At 40.9% G+C, this 5,620-nt stretch overlaps 1 long non-coding RNA gene across 1 annotated transcript; it reads right to left on the bottom strand.

The window, feature by feature from the left end:
- Window positions 1-2,012: 2,012 nt before the first annotated feature.
- On the bottom strand, window positions 2,013-5,229 carry LOC141089409 (uncharacterized). The gene is made up of 3 exons (XR_012232276.1): window positions 5,131-5,229; window positions 3,872-4,017; window positions 2,013-2,116 (listed from the first exon to the last, which is right to left on the bottom strand). It is a non-coding gene; the product is annotated as an uncharacterized lncRNA (long non-coding RNA).
- Window positions 5,230-5,620: the final 391 nt, after the last annotated feature.

The following is a 5,620-nucleotide window of genomic DNA, read 5'->3' as shown; positions in this document are numbered from 1 at the left end:
GATTAATGGCTTGATTTATTGTTACATGTTACACATGTCAGGCCGGGGGAGTGACATCAGGAGTGCACAGGGAGCTGACAACGATTGTTTCGAGCTATCCAACCAAGGATCAGGTAATGATGGCTAAGGTCGCCTATCAAAACAATATAAAGTGCTGCAGTGCTAAAAATTTGAGCATCAATACAGGGTTAATTTAATGTCTCCTCTGCTGCCAAAAGTCCTTTACATGTATACAGACAAAAAGCTGAAATATATTCAATCATTTAAGCATAATGCTTACCCATATTGTGCCTGAGTGGACCCAAGCCCGCCGCCACCGACGCACGTTTCGCTTGCACTTTATCAAGGTGCCACCAGCAATGTTCCGAATCCAGTGACATGCGCACTGTGAGCAGACTTTGAGGAAAAAGGACGGAACAACATATAATGTGTTGAGAACACAAATAAGATGAATCAGTGCATATAATTAAGGACACAAAGCGTGTAATGTAAGAATGTACACAAAGTACAGACGCGTAAAAAGTATATACCTTGCATAATAATAGTGCCTTATATTTATATTATGCTGCCAAATTCATATAATACTACCACTAAAAGTAATAAAGTGAACACTAAATATATATATATATATATATATATATATATATACACTCACTGGCCACTTTATTAGGTACACCTGTCCAACTGTGTGTTAAGACTTAATTTCTAATCAGCCAATCACATGGCGGCAACTCAGTGCATTTAGGCATGTAGACATGGTCAAGACAATCTCCTGCAGTTCAAACCGAGCATCAGTATGGGGAAGAAAGGTGATTTGAGTGCCTTTGAACGTGGCATGATTGTTGGTGCCAGAAGGGCTGGTCTGAGTATTTCAGAAACTGCTGATCTACTGGGATTTTCACGCACAACCATCTCTAGGGTTTACAGAGAATGGTCCGAAAAAGAAAAAAAATCCAGTGAGCGGCAGTTCTGTGGCCGGAAATGCCTTGTTGATGCCAGAGGTCAGAGGAGAATGGGCATACTGGTTCGAGCTGATAGAAAGGCAACAGTGACTCAAATTGCCACCCGTTACAACCAAGGTAGGCAGAAGAGCATCTCTGAACGCACAGTGCGTCGAACTTTGAGGCAGATGGGCTACAGCAGCAGAAGACCACACTGGGTACCACTCCTCTCAGCTAAGAACAGGAAACTGAGGCTACAATTTGCACAAGCTCATCGAAATTGGACAGTAGAAGATTGGAAAAACGTTGCCTGGTCTGATGAGTCTCGATTTCTGCTGCGACATTCGGATGGTAGGGTCAGAATTTGGCGTAAACAACATGAAAGCATGGATCCATCCTGCCTTGTATCAACGGTTCAGGCTGGTGGTGGTGGTGTCATGGTGTGGGGAATTTTTTCTTGGCACTCTTTGGGCCCCTTGGTACCAATTGAGCATCGTTGCAACGCCACAGCCTACCTGAGTATTGTTGCTGACCATGTCCATCCCTTTATGACCACAATGTACCCAACATCTGATGGCTACTTTCAGCAGGATAATGCGCCATGTCATAAAGCTCGAATCATCTCAGATTGGTTTCTTGAACATGACAATGAGTTCACTGTACTCAAATGGCCTCCTCAGTCACCAGATCTCAATCCAATAGAGCATCTTTGGGATGTGGTGGAACGGGAGATTCGCATCAGGGATGTGCAGCCGACAAATCTGCGCCAACTGTGTGATGCCATCATGTCAATATGGTCCAAAATCTCTGAGGAATGCTTCCAGCACCTTGTTGAATCTCTGCCACGAAGAATTGAGGCAGTTCTGAAGGCAAAAGGGGGTCCAACCCGTTACTAGCATGGTGTACCTAATAAAGTGGCCAGTGAGTGTATATATATATATATATATATATATATATATAAATATATAAAGATATAAAATAGGGACAGGGGGATACAAGACAACACAGAATACTCCTTATTAAATGTGACTAAAATATAATTCCATATAATATTCCATATAATGTGCCGGAGTTCACATGATGTCAAATTCAAAACAGACGTGGCCCATAACAGGTCTTTATCTCTTCAACCATCCATATGTAGAAAATACTTGATCACTTAGGACAGACTAAAACTGAAAATTAAAAGCAAAAGGTAAATATAACAAAGACAAAGACATGAAACACACAAAAAATCCAGGATCAAAAAACCCTACTGTTTACTTATAGGTAAGAGCTAAAGAGCCAGCACACGCCTAAGGTCACCCCCTCTGATGCCGGCACAAACTCTATCAATACCCCAGGCTTGAAAACCTGCGGGATTACATTTGTGTTTGAGACGAAAATGTTTCGAGATAGCCTTAAGACTGCTGATGTCTAACACATCATGGGAGGCCTCAATGTCTCTTATGTGTTCCCGTATACACACATGTAATTCTCTAGATGTTAATCCAACATAAATTAATCCGTAGGGACACACTGCATAATATACCACAAATGTGGTTATGCAGGAGATATAATCCCTAATCTCAAATACATTGAGGCCATTCGATGAGGTGAAAGATACAGCGCGTTTCAAGTTTTTACAGGAAAGGCAGTCACCACAAGGGAAAAAGCCAACTCTAGATGGGCCAACTCAAAAAAAACTTGGGGTTTGTTTAACAAAATGACTCCTTACCAACATATCTCAAAAATTTTTACTCCTACATGCCATCATCAGAGGATGTTTTGGGAGGCATCTCTTCAGTATGGGGTCCGTTTGAAGAACCGACCAATGACTGTTCAAAATTGTTCTCATCACATCCCATCCGTGATTACAGGTACAAATATATCTCAATTCTCCATCTGTTTTTTCAGTTGCTGAGCCTCTCATCCTCCCCATTAAAAGACCATCTATAGAGGTACCCCTTGCTCTTAGATAACCTCTCTTAATACAGCAGTTGCTATATTCTCTTTCCCTAAACCTCTCCCCATGGTTCACAGTCTGTCTCTCAAATAAAGAATCCGTAGTACAGATTCTCCTGGTCCTGAGAAACTGCCCCACCGGGATGGATCTGGTCGTGGATTGTGGATGGGAGGAGGATGCATGCAGAAGAGCATTTACAGATGTCTCCTTGCAAAAAAGGTCAATGTGAATCAGCCCGGCTTCATGGACCTTAAGCGTAACGTCCAAAAAGGAAATTTCCTTTGCATGAAAAACATACGTGAGTCCTATATTGGAATTGTTGTGATTCAACCCTGCCATAAAAAGTTGTAAATCAGCAATCGGGTCCTGCCATATACAAAGAATGTCGTCGATATATCTATACCATCCTACAATCTGAGGAGCGGCATGTGCACCATCCAAAAATATGCTATGTTCCCAAAACCCCAAAAATAGATTAGCATAGGATGGCGCACATGCCGCTCCCATGGCAGTGCCTTGCTTCTGTAAAAAAAAACTTATCATTAATAGTGAAAAAATTGTGAGTCAGGACGAATCGCAACAACTCCAATACCAACTTATGCATGTTGGGGTCCAAATTGCTGTTCTCAAGGAAGAATCTGGATGCCCTCAAGCCATCCTCATGTCTAATGCTTGTATAGAGCGACTCCACATCCGCCGTGACGATGACCATGTCATCATCGCCGCGTCTGACAGGTAAGTAACGACCGCTGCTGCCTGTTTGGCAGCTCACTAGCGACCATTTAGCGATGCACCAGTGATCCTGACCAGGTCATATCGTGGTCGGGATATCTGGTGCATCGCTTAATGAAAAGGGGCCCTTATTGCTGATAGATTTAAGATCTTTTGTTATCATACGGGTGAAAATTTCCACCTGGGGACAGAGAGACAAAGGGGGAAAAGTGGTGGTGCATCTGGCAGAGATAGGAGGTAGAGGAGCACTCACCAAGACAGGGTTAGATTCATTCTCCAGTTCCTCTAACGTACGTATAGCCTCACGTTCCATGACAGAAAGTTCTCGGTCAGCAGAGGAACGCATATGTAAAAGTCTAAGGATGATCTTACGGGAGAAGAGATGGAGGTTCTTCAACGCTGTAAAGAAATTAAAATTATTGACTGGAGAAAATGAGAGTCCCAATTCCAATTCATTCTTCTGCGGATCCGAGAGAACATGAGAAGATAGACAAATTACCTCGAGAGTATTTGTACGAGGTTTTTTATCCCCTTTAGGTGGAGTCAAGTTTTTTCCTTATTATTCATTCTTCCTCCTTTCCAGCGATAATCTCTCACATGTTCTCTCCTATTCCAAAGTGATTTTATACCCTCAGCACCTGAGGGTTACGGCACACATCACCACACTTTGATAAAATGCAAGCGAAACGGGTGTTGGTGGCGGCGGGCTTGGGTCCACTCAGGGACAATATGGGTAAGCACTATGTTTAAATGATTGAATATACTCTCTCTTTTTGTCTGTTTACATGTAAAGGACTTTTGTTAGCGGAGGTGAAATTAAAATAACCCTGTATTGTTGCTCATTTTTGGCACTACAGCACTTTATATTGCTTTGATAGGTTACCTTAGCCATCATTACCTGATCCTTGGTTAGTCTAATTATTCATATATGTATTGTCATTTATATGGAATATGTTTAATAATTTTGCTATTTTAATATATATGGACTTTCTACTCCATTGTGGTCTTTTTGTTAACGTGTGCACATACCCTAAACAAGCACGGTTTGGAAATGTAGCCATTCTGTCCCAGGTGATGGTGATAATTGATTATAAGGCTCATTTAATAACTGTGTATTCATTCTCATTGTCATTGGTTCAGCTATCTGCCAAGAATAAGGCATAATTTACTTGTCATCACCTCTCATTTTCCTTTTCCATCCATAAAGCTTTTTTCCCATTTAACTTTTCAAGCTTTCTTCCTTCAAGGCTTGTTACATTTGTTCCCTGCCATACTTTAAATTAGTTTACAGTAAAAATGACAGCTGCTAAACAAAAGGGGACAGAAGGACTGTGTAGCACTGACTCAGTTCCACAAACTGTGTCAATACAGATTGTCGGCGTCTCTTATTTTTGCATTTCGTGTGAAAGCAATACTTATCATTTAATCAATGGTCATATTTCTATACAAATTTACAAAGCAAATTAAAGAGCACTCTTCTTTCTAAGAAAGCGGAAATCAAATACATCTTACCTTATGCAGTCCTGACAATGCAGCATGATGGGTCATCTGCAAAATTTGCTTGTTGAGCTGGTCAGCAAACTAACAGTATGAATGTGAATAGGGCGCACTGCAATATAAATTTAGGTATAATAAGGGTGCTACATCATGTTTGGAGAAAGTAATGTCAGAAGGAAGAGAAAGCCCAATACATATAAGACGTGCACCCCTAATGCTTCAATAAAAAATACGCTTTTATTAACACTGATAAACAAACAAGGGAATATAAAACCACTTGCAACCACACAGGGTACAATGTAATACCACCCCTAGAAATAACAGTAAACCAACCAACCACATTAATAATAACAAATCACCATACAGTAATAATCCAGCCGTGATCCACCAAACAAATTCTGGAACAAATAAGAAACAAAGTATCTGAGATCTATCAGTCTGAAAAATGTTATAAAGCCATTTCTAAACCTTTGGGACTACAGCGAACCACAATGAGAGCAATTAT

Source organism: Dendrobates tinctorius, unplaced genomic scaffold (assembly GCF_039654945.1).
Source record: "Dendrobates tinctorius isolate UK_male_01 unplaced genomic scaffold, ASM3965494v1 ptg000008l, whole genome shotgun sequence".
NCBI classification, from domain to species: Eukaryota; Metazoa; Chordata; class Amphibia; order Anura; family Dendrobatidae; genus Dendrobates; species Dendrobates tinctorius.
This window is presented reverse-complemented; position numbering and strand designations above follow the sequence as displayed.